Here is a 20,320-nt window from a genome sequence, read left to right as displayed (position 1 = left end):
GTTTGGAGTGCTCTTTACTCCTGTCTTTGCACTACTTGCTCCCTTACATCATTCAGAGGGGTCCTCAGAGTCTCCCTCTTTAGTGAGATAGTCAATGATAGCACTATAGAAAACAGTGATTATCCCCACTCCATGTCTCTCTACCTCTCGTTTTCTGTGGCATTTATGCTTCCTGAAATTGAATGACTTATTTGTCTACTTGTTTATTATTTGTCTTCCTCACTAGACTGTAAAGTCCACAAGAGCAGGAACCTTACATATCTTGTTTATTCCAGTACCTAGAAAGACTAAGCTAGGGGTGCAGCTCTAGGATGTTGTCTATGGAGTAAAATTGTCTCTAACTTAGTTTAAGTCAGCGGTTCTCAACCTGTGGGTCACGACCCCTTTGGGGGTCAAATGACCCTTTAACAGGGATCGCCTAAGACCATTGGAAAACATGTATATAATTACATATTGTTTTTGTGATTAATCACTATGCTTTAGTTATGGTTGGGAGTCACCACAACATGAGGAACTGTGTTAAAGTGTCGCAGCATTAGGAAGGTTGAGAACCGCTGGATTAAATGATTCTACCTTTTTAAGGTTTTAAGCCAAAGGAAAACTATTAAGTCAGTTAAATAACACTGAATTTTGTACATTGGGTACTTACATATGAAATGTTAAATTTTAGAATATATAATGTTATCAATAACACAATTGTGTATAGGATGTGCTGAGTGATATGTAAAAAATAAACTGGGAGTTTAGCTCTTAAGCTTGTTGCAGTGTTTGACATACTCTTTCTCTCTGGTTGTCATCTAATTATGATGGTAGTGTTGTTGATGTGATGGTAATATTATCCCTTGCACTGGCAAGAGAAATATTTTCCTTACTCTAAACTCTTGATTTCAAGTCTCTGTTGATTTCATTTTGTGGGAACTACATTGTTTTCCAAGCTTTAAAACAACACCAACATCAACACCACCACCAACAATTTAATATAGTAGCATTTATATAAGCCCTTTTAAATTTTTCTATGTTTTAAGATCTTTCCTGTTAGTCACTATACCATAAACTGTTTGGTCATGGGGAAGTTTATATGATACAATTCAAATAAGCAGCTTTGCTTTATTAGAAATATAGGATAACTTAATCTAGAACTAGGCAGATCCCCCAAATTCATATGTCGAAATCCTAATCCTCAAAGATAATGGTATATTAGGTGGGACTTTTGGGAAGCAGTTAAGACGTGAGAGTAGAACCCTCACGAATAAGATTAATGCATTATAAAGGAGGCTCTGCAGAGCTCCCTAGACTCTTCTGCTGTGTGAGGGTGCACAGAGAAGTCTGCAACCAGAAGAGGGTCCTCACCTGTCCATGCTGGCACCCTGATCTCAAACTTCCAGCCTCCAGAACTGTGAACAGTAAATTTCTGCTTTTTATAAGCTTAAAAAGAAAAACAAAAAACCTGGGAAGATGATCTATGTGGTAATACGAGGTCTGTCCAGAAAAAGTTCAGCCATTGTTAATATGATGAGAATGGTTTGCACGACATCGATGTAACCTGGCAGCCAAGGAGAGTGGACTGGAATGTGCGCATGTGTGAACAGTGATGAGTTCACTCTAGTTGCCAGTGGGCGCAGTAGACGCTGCTGAGTGAGCTTGTGTACTGTGTAGCTGTCACATTCAAAATGACTGAGTAGAGCAACGAATCTGCATCAAATTTTGTGTTAAGCTTGAATATTCCTCTGTGGAAACTATTTGGATGATACAGAAGATCACAGCTTTGGGCAACTGGTGATTGGCAGCTTCATCATGACAACACGCCTGTTCATGCATCCCTTCTCCTGTAGAGTTTTTTGGCGAAACATCAAATCACCCAGGTGACTCAGTGCCCCCTATAGGCCAGATTTCATGCCCTGTGACTTCTGGCTTTCCCCATAACTAAAATCAGCTTTGAAAGGGAAGAGATTTCAGACAGACGGTGAGATTCAGAAAAAAAGATGGGCAGCTGATGACATTTGGGAGAAGTGTGTGGTTTTCTAAGGTGCCTACTTTGAAAGGGACTGAGGTGTCATTGTCTGATATACAATGTTTGTTGTATCTTCTTCAATAAATGTCTGTTTTTCACATTATGCACTGGATACCTTCTGGACAGACCTCATATAATTTAAAAGCATGTGAGAGTTAGTATTTTTATAAAAGGTTATCGTTGAACTTTCTTATACAACCAACTATCTAGTCATATACTGAAATTTTGTCAGTACAGTTTTATTGTCATAGTTTTTGTTTTCTCAAAATTACTCATTGTTTTGAAAGGAAGGAATTATGGAGAATGTTGGAGAGATTTCTGTAATTTAGTGAAGGTGGTATGGTAGAGTAGACAGATGCACACATAAGTGAATAATAATGGGTAACACTTACTGAGCATTTACTTTGCATCAGGCACCATTCTAAGCACTTTCATTTGGACCATGTTTAAATCTGGTTGAACTATTTATTACTTAATCCACGATTAACCCATTTATTTTGCAGATAAGGAAATTGAAGCGTAAGAGAGGTTTCATAACATGCCCAAGATCACACAATTAGTAAGTGGTAAGGTCTGGATTAGAATTCAGGAACAAAGCGGGATGTTGGTAGAAACCGTCAAGGACAGAGCATGAAAAAGGCCAGCCTCAGCTTAATGGTTTTAGCTGATCTAAAATCACAGCATGTCATATGGGCATGATCATTCTATATAGGTGTTCAGGAACTCATGATGACAATTAGAATTTTAGGTGCTGTGTATTACTTTGACTTCTAAAGTAATGTTTCTAGTTCTGTTCTTCCAAAGAGGGGGAATAGATGTTAGAACAGTAATTAGTATAAGGATTGTACTTTTCTATAGAAAATTAAATTTTAGTGAATCTTTATGCCCTGAAATATGAAGTTTCTCTTAGTAGAACTTAGGAGCAAATTTAGTCTGCCGGCTGTCTAAAGTGCAGACAAGTTGTGAAATAATGACTTACATGTATATATTTCTTTTTAATTTACAAAGTACCTTGGTATAAACGTTTTTCTCAATTGATTTTATAACACCTCTGTGAAATAGGCAGAGTTGATATCCTGCTATTGGAAAAGCTTCCACAGAGGAGAGATGTAGCTACCTGAAGAAAGGTCTCTTGAATAACCTCTCATTGCAAGACCCTCTTTTATGAAGATTCTGTTCATAAAGGATGTTGCTATTCCTTGGCAAAACTGCCATTCCTCGCCAGTACTTCCAGAGTGTGAGTGGTGGACTTCTGGTGTTATGGGCTTCATTTCTTAAATATGTGATAGGAAATTTGCTTAATCTAGAAGCAGAAGAAAAGATAGTTGGCATGGTGAATGGACAAAGATGGCCTGTTATAATTAGCGTGTTCTTAATATTTGTTAAACTGAAAGCCTAGCATTTTTAAGAAATATAATTTAGGTTAAAATAATAATTCTAATATAAACGCTCTTGTAATCTTTTTTTAAACTGGTATTTTAATTAAAGCCTACCAGTTTGGCTTAAGTAATATTGATGCTGTTTTGATTGTATTGTAAATTAGCATAGAGGTGGGGCACTTTACTTTTCTGAGGTTAGAAGAGAAAGTTTGATAGCTTCTGAAAAGGTGATGTAACATATAGCCTTAGTGAAATGTTTATAAAAGTTTACTGTGTTCCCTGGTTCCTTTGTTTATTTTGGAATAGGTTGAATTGCTTTGGTTGATTTAAATTGGTCTCAGGTATTAAGAGGGACTTTTAAAAATTCTTAAAGGTACCTCGCATAAGGGTATAAAGTGAGATGCAAATTAATAGAGTCACTTCACATAAAAATAGTTGATGATTGACAAAATGTGACTTTGTTTTGCAAAAATCTGAGGAATTGCTGAATATTATGTGTTCTTAGTATCTTTCAGTTCTGTGTTATTTTCTTTTTCCGTGATGCTCTCTTGTAACTGCCTCCTTATCGCCACTCTCTCCTTCTTGGTCTGCCATCTGTTTGTCTGGCTATTTACTTCAGAGTAGGAAGCAGGAAAGGGTATTTGTATACAAGATAAAAGTAGTTCTGTCTGGAGCTCAGTGAACTGGAGTTGGAGTGCTTATGCAGTAAGGCTGCTACTGATAAATACTAGGAGTACCACAGGCCCATAGAACTAGAACAGCGATTTTCAACCTTTATCATCTCATGGCACATGTTAACTAATTACTAAAATTCTGTGGCATACCAAAAATATATATTTTTGCTGATCTGACAAAAAAAAAGGTATAATTTTGATTTATTCACTCCATACGTCTATTGTTGTGTTGGCTGTTGTCATTTTTAATTTTTTAAAATTTGACAGCCTAAGGGAAAAGAGGTCAGTGCCCCTGACTAAATAGGTACTGCGCGTTTTAAAAATTCTTGTGGCACACTCGTGGCACACTGGCTGAAAATCAGGGACTAGAAAAGATGGCAATGACTCTGTGATATTGTCTGCAAATTTTTTCTGTGACTGCTACTTTATTTAATAAAGAAAAATTTAAAACTAAATCATACTTAAACACTTTTTTCTCATGGAAAACCATAAATTGGTTGGATATTAACAGGCTTGTAAATAAGAGTAATTCGCCCTGGCTGGTGTAGCTCAGTGGATTGAGTACCGGCCTGTGAACCAAAGTGTCGCTGGTTTGATTCTCAGTCAGGGCACATGCCTGGGTTGCAGGCCAGGTTCCCTTCTAGGGGTGTGCAAAAGGCAACCACATATTCATGTTTCTCTCCCTCTATTTCTCTCTCCCTTCCCCTCTTTCTAAAAATAAATAAAAAAATATTTTAAAAAATAGTGAAATTTATGTCAAATGATTTCTTGTTGTACTTTATAAATATAATTTGATCATGGTAAATTTACTTTCAATTATGCCTGACTGTGCATTAATCTGTTATGGGAATATGTAGATTATTTGCTGTCCTAGGCAGATAATCCCATTACTCAGTGTTTTTTTGTTTTTATTTTTTAATCTCTTTTTATTACAACATATTTAAAATACTGGATAGTATGAAGAGCTCCCATGTATCCCTCATTGAGTTTCAATAATTATTATAGGCAGTCTTGTTTCCTCTGTATTTATATCCAACACCATCCTACCTCTAATCTTTGACCTTTTTTTTTTTTTTAATCCTCAGCCAGGACAAGCTTATTGATTTTAGAGAGAGGAATGGGGGAGAGAGAGAGAGAGAGAGAAAGAGAGTGAGAGTGAGAGAGAGAAACATCCATTAGTTGTCTCTTGCATTTGTCTTGACCGGGACCAAATGTGCAACCCAGGCATGAGCCCTGACCGGGAACCTAACCCACGAACCTTAGTTTTATCGAATGACTGACGCTTTAACCAACTGAGGCACATCAGCCAGGACTCCCTGCACTTTTTTGAACAAAATCTCAGACATATGTAATTTGTAAATTTTCAACATTTCAGTATCGTTCTCTAAAAGATAGTCTTTTTCTTTATAAAATAAGCAAAATATCATTATCATACTGAAAAAATTATAGCAAGTTTTTAATATTATCAAGCATATAATCAGGTTTCATATTTTTTTCTGATTATTTTATATATAAATACATATAGTTTGTTTGAGGTGGGATCCAGATAAGGTCTGTTGTTTGGCATGTTGATTAAATCACTTTTAACCTTTTGGACTCTCCCTCCATCTTTGTTTTTGTTCCCTTCCTTACAATTTTTTGTTAAAAGAAACCAGGTTGTTTACCCTGAGAAGTTTTCCGTTTTGCTGATTGCTTCTTTGTAATGCCATTTAACGTGTTGTTTTATCTTCCTGTAAATTGATAAATTTGTGAGAATTTGTTTTCTAGTTTTTTTTTTTTTTTTTTGTATGAGTACTTCATAGGAATGATTTCGATGGGGGGGGAACATAAGGACATAAGGTCTTATCTCTTTTTGTGATGTTAATAGCCATTGATGATCATTGCTTAGATTTATTAACTCAAGGATTGCAAAATAGTGAAATTTTATTGTTCCTTTTTCATGTATTATGTGGCTTTTTTGGATAGTTCAATGGTGTAAATTGTATATTTAGGGCATTTTATTTATGTTAGAATTGGTTCTGGGGTGTTTGAACAAGGTTCTGTGATGGAATTCCTTTAACAGTAAAGTACAAGTCCTTATTGAAAATTCAGAGAAAATTTGGGAATGTTGAGTAACTAGGCTTTGTTTAAAGGATGTTTGACCAATAAATAGGTTAATGTCCATTGTGAGACAGCAGCTTGTGACCCAGCACGTGTAGCTGGTTATTGGTGTTTGTTCTTTTTAGCAGTGTTCTTATTCAGGAATTTTGAAAGTGATTTGTGCAGCAACAGTTATTAATTTCTTGATCCAGATTTCTCAGCATGAGTTTGAGAACAGGCCTTGTATGTGAATCAGGTTTTAAAAATACTGAGTTTACATAGCAGCATATTTTGTATTAAAGGTGGTCAAAAAACTGAAGCAGCATTTCCCAGTGTAGCCCCTTGACAAAAGGCTTTGGGGTCAAATAAACTTTGTAAACAATGTGCACTTTATCCTCTTGGAATGTAATGATACATGTTAACATGTGAAAGACCTACAGTTTAAAAAGAAACCTGATTAACATTAACTCAGCGTTTCCCAAGTTTATTTTGATCGCTGAACCTTTTCCCCCTTCATAACCACTTGAAGAGCTAGTGGAACAAATTTTCTAGAGGAAACAAATTTTGGAAATGTCAGATTAGAGGATTTAAACACAGAATAAAAAAAAGAAAATGTCCAGTGTTAGTGTTTATGACTTCACTACAGCGATATGGAGAAATTTTGGGAAATGTCAGATTAGAGGATTTAAGCACAGAATTTATAAAATGTCCAGTGATAGTGTTTATGACTTCACTACAGTGATAGGTAAATAATTTTTAAAAGGTTTTATTTATTTATTTGTAGAGAGAGTGGAAGGGAGGGAGAAAAAGAGGGAGAGAAACACTGATGTGAGAAACATTGATCTCATACACGCCCTGACCAGGGACTGAACCTGCAACACAGGCATGTGCCTTCAGCAGGAATCTTACCAGGGACCTTTCACTTTGTGGGATGAAGCCCAGCCAATTGAGACACACCAATCAGGGCAGTAAATCATTTATCAGTGAGAACAAAGCAAGAGGCAAATGTTGGTTGTTTTATCTTAGCCTGTAAGCATTATAATTTTAGGAAAACAGCGTTAGGAAAGGACTTTAGTCATAAATAACATTTACTACATACAGGAACTGTTGTCAGTCCTCCTTTTTATGTAGTTGGTAATTCATTTAATCTTCACAACAGCTTTTGAAGTAGGCACACTATTGTTATCTCAATTTTGAAGATAAGGAAATTGAGGCACAGAGATATTAAGTAAATTGGTCAGGTTACATTGCAGAGTTGGTGGCATAACAGGGCCAGGAACTAAGCTTAGGCAGCCTGGCTCCAGAGTTCCTGTATGTAACCACTACTCTACACTGCAAGATATGGCAGATGGAAATCATGAAATAAAAATTAGATTAAAAAGGGGATCTGAAGGCTTTATTGAGGGAACAGACATATTTTCTTTAACTTTCAGGCAGTCAGGACCATAAGAGAAGAATTTGGAGAGCTGGCTGTGTCCCACTGAAGATAGAAAACATGGAGACCTGGGAACTGTTACTCGTAAAAAAGGTACACCTCCCTCCCAAATAGGTTAGATGCAGGTATAAGACTGAGTTAAGAAGATAATTGTTAATACTAGAATTCAGACTTAAAAGTGAACTGGAGCTCACTTAATAAGACTCCCTCATTTTTTATGAGATCTGAGGTTACATAGTTTATTTGTGTACTTTTAGTAATAAATATAACTCACATTAATATATTGCATTAAAGCACTTTACATACATGGCTTCTCATTTCATCCTCTGAACAACCTAGATAGGTAGGTAGATAGGTTTCGTATTTTCCACAGTAAAGCTGATTCTTGAATTTAGATTTTCTCCATCTTAAAAGCTAAAGTTTTCTATACTATATCACATTGTCTCAGTTATTTATGAATAATGTATATTAGAGTAGTGCATGTTTTTGAAATGAGGATTTGGGTCGGAAAAAAATGCTGCATTTTAACAAATGGAAAGAACTTCCTTCTAAGTGTTGAAAATAATGTGTACTATTGTAAAAAAAAAATTGGGGAAATATAAAGGAAATAGTGAAAACCAGCCCACTGTGCAAAGTAACCACTGTTAAGTTCTAATGTGTAGCCCTGGCTGGGTGGCTCAGTCAGTTGGAGCGTCATCCCTATCCCAGAATGTTGTGGGTTTGATGCCAGTCCAGGTGCAGGGGCATGCAATCCCTGGGACCCTGGTCGGGGAGTGTATGGAATGCAACTAATCAGTGTTTCTCTCCCTTCTCCTCTCTCTAAAAGCAATGAAAGGGGGGGAAAAAAAGCCCTCTGATGAGGATTAAAAAAATAAAAAAATTCTAGTGTATAGTTCTCCAGATTTTTTTCTAGATCTATTTATAGGATTTTTTCAAAATTCTATACGTACTGTTTTATAACCTGAAATACTCTACTTGTAAACTAGGATATTCATAGGCATTTGGTTTTTTGCCTCTACTGTTGTAAAAAGGTACAAACTGGGACAACAGGCATAAAATGGTAATGTGCTAAGCAAACTGGGATGTATTGTTAACCCTGTCACTTCCTTCCACTTCCCTCCCCTCCACACTGTATAGCTGACTGGTTAGTAAAGCCTAGGTGAGTGGATAAAAAATTTGTTTGGGATTAGGTTAATTTAAAGAGGCAATGAGTAGTATAAAGCTTTTTTTTATTGTTTTTATGTGGAATTTGGGATTATTCATTGTTTTGTTTGATGAGAAAAAAACTTTCACACTGCTAGATTAAAAGATAAATCATAACACTTTAAGTAAACATTAGGGAGAATAAAATTTGGTTCTTTTGGAGCACTCTGTACTTGGGCTTTGTGTGTGTGTGTGTGTAACTTGTCTCTGATGCTCAGTAATGTTGGAATGGTGAGGCGGGGGAAAGGAGCCTGTTGTCTTGGGTTGTGGAATGGATATTTTTACTGGAAGTCAGTTCTTTAGCATACCTTGCTTTCTGTTTTATTGACTGCATCTAGTAATTTGCTTTGTTAATTGCTCTCTTTGCCCAATTAGATTTTGGGATGGTCTTATTTTTAAAATGTCTTTCTTTTTGAGGATTGAGTTATATTTTATTTACATCTCTCAATACTTCCTTGTTGGTTCTAAGTTGATGGTAAGGCTTTGTGACTTTAGCTATGCTAGTTCCTTTGCCAGTCCATATAAATTTTAAAATAAGCCTGAGATTTTGATAAGTATTGCATTAAATCTATAGGTCAGTTTGGGGGAGAACTGACATTTTTATATTTAGTCTTGCAATCTAGAAACATGGCAGGTCTCTCCATTTATTTAGATTTTATATATATTTTTTTAATCTTTGTCTTAATAATTTTCAGCATATGGATGTGGGTATTTTGTTAAAGTGTTTTAAACTTTTTATTAAACTATAATATATATATTCATAGAAGTCGTCGTCGTCGTCGGCAGCCGTCTGTCTCGAGAGACGATGGTGTAGCTTCTTAAGAGTCTATCTGCACCGCCGAGAATGGCTGTGCAGTCCGACTCGGGAGTGACACGGTATCTGTCTCCTCCCGTGTTGAATAGACATCTTGCAATGATGCTGGAGTGTCCTCTCCAGTGAAGCTGAGCTACAGAGCCTGGGCAGGGTGATATGGAGGGTCTGCTGTTGCCCATGCAGCAGACCCCCCCTCTCTTTGCAGCTGAAGGATCCAAGGGAAAGACGGAGTCAATACAGCTTGGCTTCAGGTGCGCCGCAGGAGTTGCCGGTGTTGACTACAACGTCAAACCGCCTTAGGGACTCCGGCTCCGGATTGTCTGTCGGGGTTTACTCCCTTAGCCTTTCCCCTGAAGAGGTATGCCGCAAGGCAGCGGAGGTTTTTTGAAATCAGAGTTTTCCTTCTCTGATGTGCCCTGACTGGAAGATTGAACCAGCGACACTTAGCTCGCAGGCCGACGCTCAATCCACTGAGCCAAACCAGCCAGGGACATTCATAGAAGTATGTGTATAGTAAATGCACAGCTTGATCGATTCCATAGGGATGGATTCATTTTCAAATTCTGCTAATTTCTGTCAACCTGAGAGATTTTCAGGAGGGAGTTAGGCAAGGTTCAAGATAAGAGTGTAAGAGAAACTTCCCATTTCCTCCTGGGTCAGGTCCTCACAGTGTGTCTTCACTGTTTTGTTTAAAAGGGAATTCTCAAGACAATAGACATATTCAGAGATTGTGAAGGTCATTTCCAAATGAGCTTTACCATTCAGTTTTTCCCTGCTATAATTTACCACCAATCATGTTACAATACAGATTTGTCTAGATGTTTTCTGATATATAGGAATTCATACTATTTTATAACAATAAAAATGTGGGTTAAATATTTAAGAGATGGATATTCTCATTTTTGTTGAACCCATCTAGTCTTTGCCCTTTACCTTCCGTGTAGTTTGTGGAAAGCACAAGCTTAAGTAAACTTGTCTTGCGTCTGGCTTTTATCTTCCTTCTAAAGAAGGGTAGGCAACTTACTGTCCCTGTTTATGGGTGCAGTATTTTCCTGCGTGCTCTGCTCCCTTTTGAATTAACTTAAAAATCTAACTCTGAGTTTATAGAGATGGTATCACTGTAAATACTTAAAGGAAAAGAATTGTTACAAGGAAGTTAAAAGTGAGTTTTATTTAATACAAATACTCTGGGAATAAAAAAGTTTACTAGGACATGGTTAATAATGGAAAAACCATACTTATTTAACCCCTGTGTATACTTTTATTGTAAAAGATAGTCTTTTTTTTTCTTCACTTTTGTATCACTGGAGCCCAGCTGTGCCTGATTCAGCTGTTTCTGCCCTCTTCTTTTCAAATGTTTATTTTGTAAATTTCTCAATCTATAGAAAAAAGTTGAAGGATAGTATTACAGAACCCCTGGGCTGCTCCAGTTGAAAACAAATCCAGGGGCTCTTTAGTTAGGGGCCTGATTGCCCGCCACCAAAATTATAACTCTCAATACCAGAGTTTAGTGAAAAGAAAAAGAATTGTTTATTTAACAGTTATATAGATTTAGTTATTTGCGGATTTCTGTTAAGTCTTATATTCTTTAAAACACCCATAAACACATATTCTTGCCTCCCCCCTACCAAAACCAGGCTAGCTTTAGAAAAGTTAGGGAAACCGTTTCCCTACTTTCCAAACACAGTTCAGCTTTACCAGCAGCTGCCAATCACTCAGTTCTGATTGGGGAGGTCCTTTCTGTGCTGTGGTGCCCTCCAGCTCTCAATGCAGAACCGCCTGGATTCTCAGCCTCCTTGGAAACTGCCTTCTTCCTGCAAACCGCATGGATCTCCTCTCCTCAAAACTGCATGGTGAGAGCCTCTTAAAGCAGCCTGGAGACCCCTTCTCCAAGCCACATGGAGGGGGCGAGAGAGTGAGAGTGAGCACGAGAGAGGGAGCGCTAAAATGTCTGCAGCTGCTTATATATCCCTGACTGCGTCATCTGACGCAGTGGGCATTGCAAATAGTTCTGACCATTCACAGGACCTTACGTAGGCTCTGTGTGCTTTTTCCATACCGTCCCCTGGTTCAAGACCCCTCCCATCCACCTGAGGCTTTGGATGCATTAAAGCCATTTTGCATAAAAAAGACACTAGCCACCAGCCTCAGGCATGTGGAGGCATTCTGAAAGCTGCTTCCTTCTCCCCATCCCCCAGCCGCAAACTCTGGGGATTTTTGGACTCCCCTGTTTTTGTAACAATAGTACAATAATTACCTATATATTTTTTACTTAATTTCAAATTGTAACATTTTGTTGCAGTTTTTTTCCTATTCTTTAAACACACACACACACACACACACAATTTTGCTTTAAGTGAGAATAAATTGTCATCACCAAAATACTCCCACAGTACTTCCAGTGTGCATCTCCTAAAACTAACTACATTCTGCAACATAACCACAATACATTAACCCACACCTAAAGAAAATAACATGAATTTATTATCTAATATGCAGTGCCTGTATTTAAGTTTTTCTATTTGTCTCCCACATATCTTTTGTAACTTTTTTTTCTGATCCAGAATCCAATCACATTCACATATTGCTTTTGGTTTTTATATCTCTTAATCTATAACAATCCCCAGACTTTTTAAATGACATTAACTTTATTGAAGAATCTAGAGTATTGTCTTAAAATAATGTCCTACAATCTGAATTTACTGATTGTTTCTTTAAGATTATATATTTAGACTTGGACTTAAGGGGGGTGATCTTGGAGGGGATTGGGCCTGTTGCCTTCTTGATACCCTCATACATTCCTCGTGCGTTGCCTATATCGGCGGCTTCCTGGATGCTTCTGCACAGGTTTAGCCAATAGGTGTTGGCACAGTGGCGGGCGGTCTTCTGGACTTTGTTCCTGGCAGCCTGTAGAGCTTGAAGTGTACTGGGAGTGGGCGTGGCCTTGTAAGCCAGTAGGGCCTTCCTCTTAGCCTCGATCACGGGTTCCATTTCTTCCCAGTGAGCCTCGTACCAGTCAGCGTTCTTCCGCTCTTTCTTTTCGTAAGCAATAATGGCGGAGTTGTATATGGCGTCGCGGAGACGTGGCCAATTGGATTCGATAATGTCATCTGCCGCCATTCCCTCGCCGAGTGCATCTTCCATCCTGTTGATGAATTACTGGGTCTTAACTGGGTTGCTGTCGCCCCCCTTAAGTCCAAGACAGGTGAGGTCATCACTGACCAGGAACAGCAAATGCGGCGGTGGACCGAGCACTACCTCGAGCTGTACGCAATGAGGAACACCGTAACAGACACAGCTCTTAACGCCATCCCAGACCTACCAGTCATGGAGGAGCTAGACACCCCACCTACTGCGGCAGAGCTCGGCAAAGCCATCGACCGCCTCGCTTGCGGGAAAGCACCAGGAAGCGACGGAATCCCTCCAGAAATCCTAAAGAGCGGGAAACCAGTCCTGCCGCTCCACCATCTACTCTGTCTCTGCTGGAAGGAGGGTTACATCCCCCAGGATATGAGAGACGCCAACATTATCACCATGTACAAGAACAAAGGAGACCGCAGCGACTGCAACAACTACCGGGGCATCTCTCTCCTCAGCGTCGTCGGCAAAGTATTCGCCCGGGTCGCTCTTGCCCGCCTGCAGACCCTTGCTTCCCGCGTCTACCCAGAGTCCCAGTGTGGCTTCAGAGCTGGCCGATCAACAGTGGACATGATCTTCTCCCTACGCCAGCTGCAGGAGAAGTGTCACGAGCAGCATAAACCACTCTACCTCGCCTTTATCGACCTCACGAAGGCGTTTGATCTGGTCAGTCGAAGCGGACTCTTCAGCTTGCTACAGAAGATTGGCTGTCCACCACATCTGCTTGCCGTGGTCATGTGGTCATGAATGCTGGGATAGCACCTCCATCTACTGCAGCCTCAGTCTGTTCCTGTGTCCCGGAAGCAATGTTAGTGAGGACCCAAGCAGATTCAAACTGAATGGGACTACAATCAGTTCTGCTAAAGAAGGACACAAGTTTTGGAATCAAATCACCCCAGATTATGTTGTCTGTGGGTGGCTGTTTTTCCCTAGAAAGCAGTTTCCTCACAGCTTAACTAGTTTGAAGCTGGCTTTCCAAATTGTTGCTATTTATGCCTTTGACAGTGTCCTCAACAGACCAGTTTACATTGCCTTGGTTGTTGTGGTTTTCCTACAGTGGAAAAATAGCATTGTGAGGAAAATAAGCTTACATTTCTCCTTTTCAGCATCTAATCATCCTTCTTAGCTTCCTTCAGCTCCATGTTAACTCATGTTCAGCAGTATACTGTCTTTCCCTTTGTTCTTGAATCTGTTAAGGTGCGCACCTGGTGAATTAGCATTCTCGTTGGTGCACATAGTTATGAGACAAAGGGAGGTAGCTACACAGCCAGCTTAGGCTTTCATAGGAGACGGTGCAGGGCAGACAGGCTGTGGTTTGGCTGCTCTGAAAACGTCCACACAAATCAGCCTGAAGATGGTATGGCCAGCAGAGGAGTGTTATACTGAAAATACTTTTGTGGAAAGATTTGGTTTAGTGGATTTTGAGGGTCTTAAAACATCATTACTTTAGGCAAAGTTCCAATTTATAACAAAAAAGGCAGAATGAAGTCTGTTATCAGATTTATCCTCATAGCCCATAGGAGACCTTCACAGCCTCTCAATTTTTAACCATCTCATGTGGATGTGGGACCTGCTCATTCCTTTGTGGCTTCTTCTTTATATCCTTAGTTATAGGACTTCTCTGTTCAGCTAGACTTCAGGTGGTTCTCAATGATGGTTGTTCTGTAGTTGTAACTTTGATGTGGTCATGAGAGGATGCGAGTACTGCATTTACCTGCTCCACCCTGAATGTGCTTTTTGAAGAACAAAAGTTTTAAATTTTGATACAGTTCACTGAAACAAAATTTTGAGTCCTGTTTAAGAAATCTTTGCCTAATCCAGGGTTACTAAGATTTTTTTCTTGTGTTTTCTTCTAGAGATTTTTATAGTTTAACTCTTACATTTGGATCTATGAACCAGTTAGAGTTGATTTTTGTGTATGGTATGCAATTAGGGTCAAAGTTCATTTTTTTCTACATGCATATCAAGTTGTTCCAGCACCCTTTGTTGAAGATTATCCTGTCCCCAATAAATTGCCTTGACACCTTAGTTAATCAATTGGCCATATATGTGTGCGTCTGTTTCTCGAGTTTCAATTCTGTTCTATGGATCTCTTTTGATACCAATGTACATATCCTGATTAGTGTAGCTTTATAATAAGCCTTGAAGTCAAATAATGGAATTTCTTCAGCTTTGTTCTCTATCAAAATTATTTTCTTATTCTCAGTTCTTTGCATTTCTTCCTGCAAGTATCTGATGAGAACTGTGAAAAGTGTTTTGTTGTTGTTGTTATGTGTTTGGGATCATTTAATGTTATCTTGAGATAGAGGCTAGGAGGAATAGATTTTATCATAGCAGTGACTCTAAGAATGAATTGAATTAACAATTGATTCATTGAAACCTTCTGAGGTTTTTAATTTAAAAAATTAAAGTGATATTGAACATATGAAACCACCATGATAGTGATAAGAAGTAGCATGATATAGTGGTCAAGAGGCTGGATATCAGACTCTTCTGGTTTGAATCCTTACTCTACCAGTTACTGGTAGTATGAGCTTGGGTTAAACTATTTAGTCTCTCTTTGTCTGTTTCTTTTCCTGGCAATTGGGAATAATAAGAATACCTATTTCATAGAGTTGTCTGAGGTTAAGTATATATCACATATAAAGTATTCACCAGTGCTTGCCACATAGAATATAAATATCGTCAAGGAATGTTAACTGCTATTATTTCTCTGTTTACCTAGAGAATTTTAGAAAGCTTCAGAATTTGATAAATTCACTTGTAGGAAGTATTAAATCTACACCTGTGCTCAAATCCTTCAGCTTCTCTCATTTATTTCAGTTTAAAAAGATAATGGTAATGCTATTTGGTTTATTTTCCAGTCTCACTTTTTGATGGTGAACTTGGTACTTTTACATATGCATTTAAATTTGGATTTGTGCATTGGACCATGAGTGGAAAAAAAGAACAATTGGCCTTTACAGGTATTAACCATATAGGAAATTCAAAACAACAGCAGTTTTTATTTTTTTTCTTTTTCAGTATTTGGCTGCTTCATCAGGATTGTGAATTGGTGGTTCTTGGAACAAGCAAAAGCCCATTAGTTTGATTCGATTTTGTGCATAGTTCTTTACCTGCTGAATAAGCATGTCTGCTTCCTGGTTTTTTTTCCAACTAGTTCTAATTATTGATGTAGCAAAACAATTTGCCAGCAAACTCAGCAGGTCTTTTCTTTTTCTAAGTGTACTCACTTTTCTAAACAGGGATAATAACAACAACAACAAAACCTTTTTTATTTTTATCAGCTGTTTAATTTTGTGGAGCTAGATATTGATAATTGTATGATTTCTTGAGTAAGAATCACCTAGTAAGCCTAAATAAAGCCCTCCAGAGGGCAAGTCTTGGGGCAGGGATTGGGGAGAGCTGGATTACAATGTACACTTAATTTTCAATTGCAGAACTTTGCAAACGGGTAGTCCCTTTGCTTTCCTGGAAGTGTCCTTGGGAAGTATTGACATCTTTTTTAAAAAATATATTTCATTGACTTTATTGTTACATTTGTCCCAATTTTTTTTCCCTTTTTCCCTTCCGCTCAGTACAGCCCTTCCCTCTAGCAGTCCCACCCCCCTTAATTCATATCCATGGGTCATGCTTGTATGTTCTTTGGCTTCTCCCTTTCCTAGACTCTTCTTAACATCCCCCTAATTAGGTGAAGGAAATAGACATGCAAGTCCAGGAAAACACAGAGAGTCCGAAACAAGATGAATGCAAAGAGGACCACACCAAGACACATCATAATTAAAGTGCCAAAGGTTAAAGATAGAGAATCTTAAAAGCAGCAAGAGAAAAGAAAAGTCTTACCTACAAAGGGTTCCCTATAAGAATAAGCTGATTTCTCAAAAGAAACTTTGCAGGCAAGAATGGAGTGGCAAAAAGTATTCAAAGTGATGAAAAGCAAGGACCTACAACCAAGATTACTCTATCCAGCAAAGCTATCATTTAGAATGGAAGGGCAGATAAGGTGCTTCCCAGACAAGGTAAAGCTAAAGGAGTTCATCATCACCAAGCCATTATTATATGAAATGTTAAAGGGACTTGTTTAAGGAAAAGAAGAAATCGAAACTAGGAACAATAAAATGGCAAAAATACCTATCTATCAACAATTGAATGTGAAAAACAAACTAAGCAAACAAGAACAGAGACAAAATTATGGATACAGAGAGCGTTTTGATGGTTGCCAGATGGGAGGGGTTTTGGGAGAGTGGGTGAAGAGGTGAGGGGATTAAGATATACAAATACGTAGCTACAGAATAGCCAATGGGATGTCAAGTCGTCGGCAGCCGTCGGTCTCGAGAGACGATGGTGTAGCTTCTTAAGAGTCTATCTGCACCGCCGAGAATGGCTGTGCAGTCCAACTCGGGAGTGACACGGTATCTGTCTCCTCCCGTGTTGAATCGACTTCTTGTGATGACGCTGGAGTGTCCTCTCCAGTGAAGCTGAAGCTACAGAGCCTGGGCAGGGTGATATGGAGGGTCTGCTGTTGCCCATGCAGCAGACCCCCTCTCTCTTCGCAGCTGAAGGATCCAAGGGAAAGACGGAGTCAATACAGCTTGGCTTCAGGTGCGCCGCAGGAGTTGCCGGTGTTGACTACAACGTCAAACCGCCTTAGGGACTCCGGCTCCGGATTGTCTGTCGGGGTTTACTCCCTTAGCCTTTCCCCTGAAGAGGTATGCCGCAAGGCAGCGGAGGTTTTTTGGGGTCAGAGTTTTCCTTCTCTGATGTGCCCTGACTGGAAGATCGAACCAGCGACACTTAGTTCGCAGGCCGACGCTCAATCCACTGAGCCAAACCAGCCAGGGTTGATGTCAAGTACAGCATAGGAAATGGAGTAGCCAAAGAACTTAAATGCATGACCTATGGACATGATAGTGGTGGGACTATTACTTACCTGAGAGAGTGGGTAGTGCTGAGTGGAGGGGGGCAAAGGGGGAAAACCAGGACACCTGTAATAGCATAATCAATAAAGTATAATATAAAAATTAAAAATACTTTTATAATACATCTCTACCTACATCTACCACCAATATATAGATAGCAATAATGAACAAGTAATAATGATTGTAGTAGCTGTTTACATTTATTATGTGTATTTTGTTTCAAGCAATGATTCTAAAAAACTTTATGTGTTATTCTCATTTTAACCTTGTGGTAACCATAGAGGTTCTCTTACTACCCTCCAATTTACAGATAAGCAAATTGAACCATGCAGAAATTAATGCTAGCTCCAGGATGATTTGTTGAAGATTGGTTCTGCTTTAGTAATTTTCTTTTTTCTTTGCCCAGTTCTGCAAAAATTGTGATTCTATTTTTGTTTTGAAAACCTTGTTGTGATGGGTTATCTTCCTATTTTTTGTTTCAACTATGTTCAGTGGCAATTGGTCAGCAGGGTCGTGATAGTGTGGAACCACCTTGAAGTTGGATTGTGGCTCTGGGGACCTGATCTCTGAGAGCAAGATGTTTGAGTTTTGATTTGCATTTATTCTGTAATCAACTGTTTCACAGTGCTCTTGTTTCTAATATTCAGGCAGATTCTTCTGATGGGTTGTCTAGGTATTTAGTAATACCACCTGCAAATAATTTCTGGAATATATAATACTTCTTTTGTTTCTGTAATTATAATTGGTAATAGTGGTGAAAATGGGCACGCTTTTCTTGCATTTGACTGTAAGGAGCCAGTACTTGGTAGTGTTTTTCTTGTGTTTTGTGATATGTAACTTATTCATTTAAAAAAGAAAATCTTTATTCTTGCCTTATTGGAGATATTTATTAGTAATGGATGTTAGATTTTATCAGTCGCTTTTTTAACATCTCATAACATGTATTTTTGGTAATGTTAATATTCTTGCCTATGTTGCACCATCATTATATTTCTGGAATAAATTCTCACATTTCATGTATTAACCTTTTAATGTTTAAAATGTTAACTTTTAAGACTTTTGATGTTTTAATGTTTTAAGTTTAACATCTTAAAGTTAACTTTCTGATGTTAACTTTTAAAGTTAACCTTTTGCTAATATTTTAGTTGTTAATTTTAAGAACTACTTTTATGGGGCAGTGTAATTGTATTTTTTGTGCTTTGTTGAGTTTTGGTATTATTACTTTATTGACTACTGAAGAAGAGCTGAGACTCTTTCTTCAATGCCCCAATACATTTAAAGGAGCTTAAGAATTATATAGTTTTTGAAGGGGTGTAAGATTACTTTCTTAAACATCCAGGGCTTGGTTTTTGTTGTTAGTTCTTTTGAATCTCATTCCTGATTTAAGTTCAGTAGTATCCTAACTACATTATTCCAGCTCTCTAGTTCACTGTAGATTACTATTAAATTTGTTTTTGAAATGCTTCCTTCATTGAAAGAAGTATGAGATACCAGACACTGTGCTAAGTACAGATATTATTTTTGTCTCCCGAATCATCAGTTTTGAGTCATTATAAATTATAGAACTAAAAGCAAAATCATTGGCTCATTAATTCTTTTTCACATTCTGAACTCAGTGTTCATTTTCTTAAAATTTTATATGAACAACTAGCTATTCTGACCAACTTTCTATAAATGCTCTTGAACTTTTTCTTTTTTAAAAAATATTTACTTATTTTTAGAGAAAGGGGAAGAGAGAGAGAGAAACATTGATGTGAGAGACATTTATTGTTTGCATCTCAAATGCTTCCTGTCCAGGGACTGAACCTGCAACACCAGCATGTGTCCTGACTGGGAATTGAACTGGCAACCTTTTGCTTTGCAGGCGACACCCAACTGAGTCACAGCAGTCAGGGCTAAACTTCTTTTCTTTGAATTCACAATTTCATGAACCTGTAATGGCATCCTGTAATTTTCTTTTTTAATTTGTCAGTCATACTTGGTGTATATTTATGTGTATGTTTATTGTATATTTGATTGCCTACTGTTGATTCTGTCTTCTTTTGGTAATATATCCTAAGTTGATTTGGGGAAGCACTTTCTTCCATAGTCTTTAAAAAATAATTTGTTAAATAAAAATTCACGTAATATACAATTAACCATTCTAAAGTGAATAATTCAGTTGTATTTAGTATAGTCACAATACTGTGCAACCACCTTTCTCAGTCTAGTTCCATTAAGTGGTTTTTCTTTATTCTCCATTCCCATCAACGCCTGGCAACCACTAACTTTCTTTTTGTCTCTGTATTTGCCAAATCTGGTCATTTCATATAAACAGAATCATACAATATGTGGCGTCTGTGTCTGGATTCTTTCACTTTGTATATTTACAAGGCTCAGTCTTGTTGCATGTTTGAATTGATAAAATCATAATCTTAGAGTTGGATGGAATCTTGCAGGACATCTAGGCCAATCACTCCTCCACAGTAGAGGATATACTTTTTTCTAAGGTATATCTGCCATGTGATCATCTAGAATATAAATACCGTATTTTTATAATACAGTATCCTTTGAAATAAAGCCATTGATGAGAGAAAGAGAAAAAGTAAGAGAGAGAGAGAGAGAGAGAGAGAGAGAGAGAGACCGAACCCATAACCTAGGTATACGCCCTAAATGGGGATCAACCTGC

General features: G+C 38.1%; 1 protein-coding gene across 3 annotated transcripts in view; it reads left to right on the top strand.

The window, feature by feature from the left end:
• The window catches only part of HERC1 (HECT and RLD domain containing E3 ubiquitin protein ligase family member 1), a 182,888-nt gene that overhangs the window by 7,907 nt on the left and 154,661 nt on the right, over positions 1-20,320 (top strand). For all 3 annotated transcript variants that reach the window (XM_090270740.1, XM_090270738.1, XM_090270739.1), the window contains exon 2: positions 7,577-7,671. The gene's annotated coding sequence lies outside the window, so the exon portion shown is untranslated. The remainder of the gene's footprint in view (positions 1-7,576; positions 7,672-20,320) is intronic.

Source organism: Furipterus horrens, unplaced genomic scaffold (genome assembly GCF_987537825.1).
Source record: "Furipterus horrens unplaced genomic scaffold, mFurHor1.1.pri manual_scaffold_3, whole genome shotgun sequence".
Taxonomy (NCBI): Eukaryota; Metazoa; Chordata; class Mammalia; order Chiroptera; family Furipteridae; genus Furipterus; species Furipterus horrens.
The sequence above is the reverse complement of the archived record's forward strand: the minus strand, read 5'-3'. Positions and strand labels throughout refer to the sequence as shown.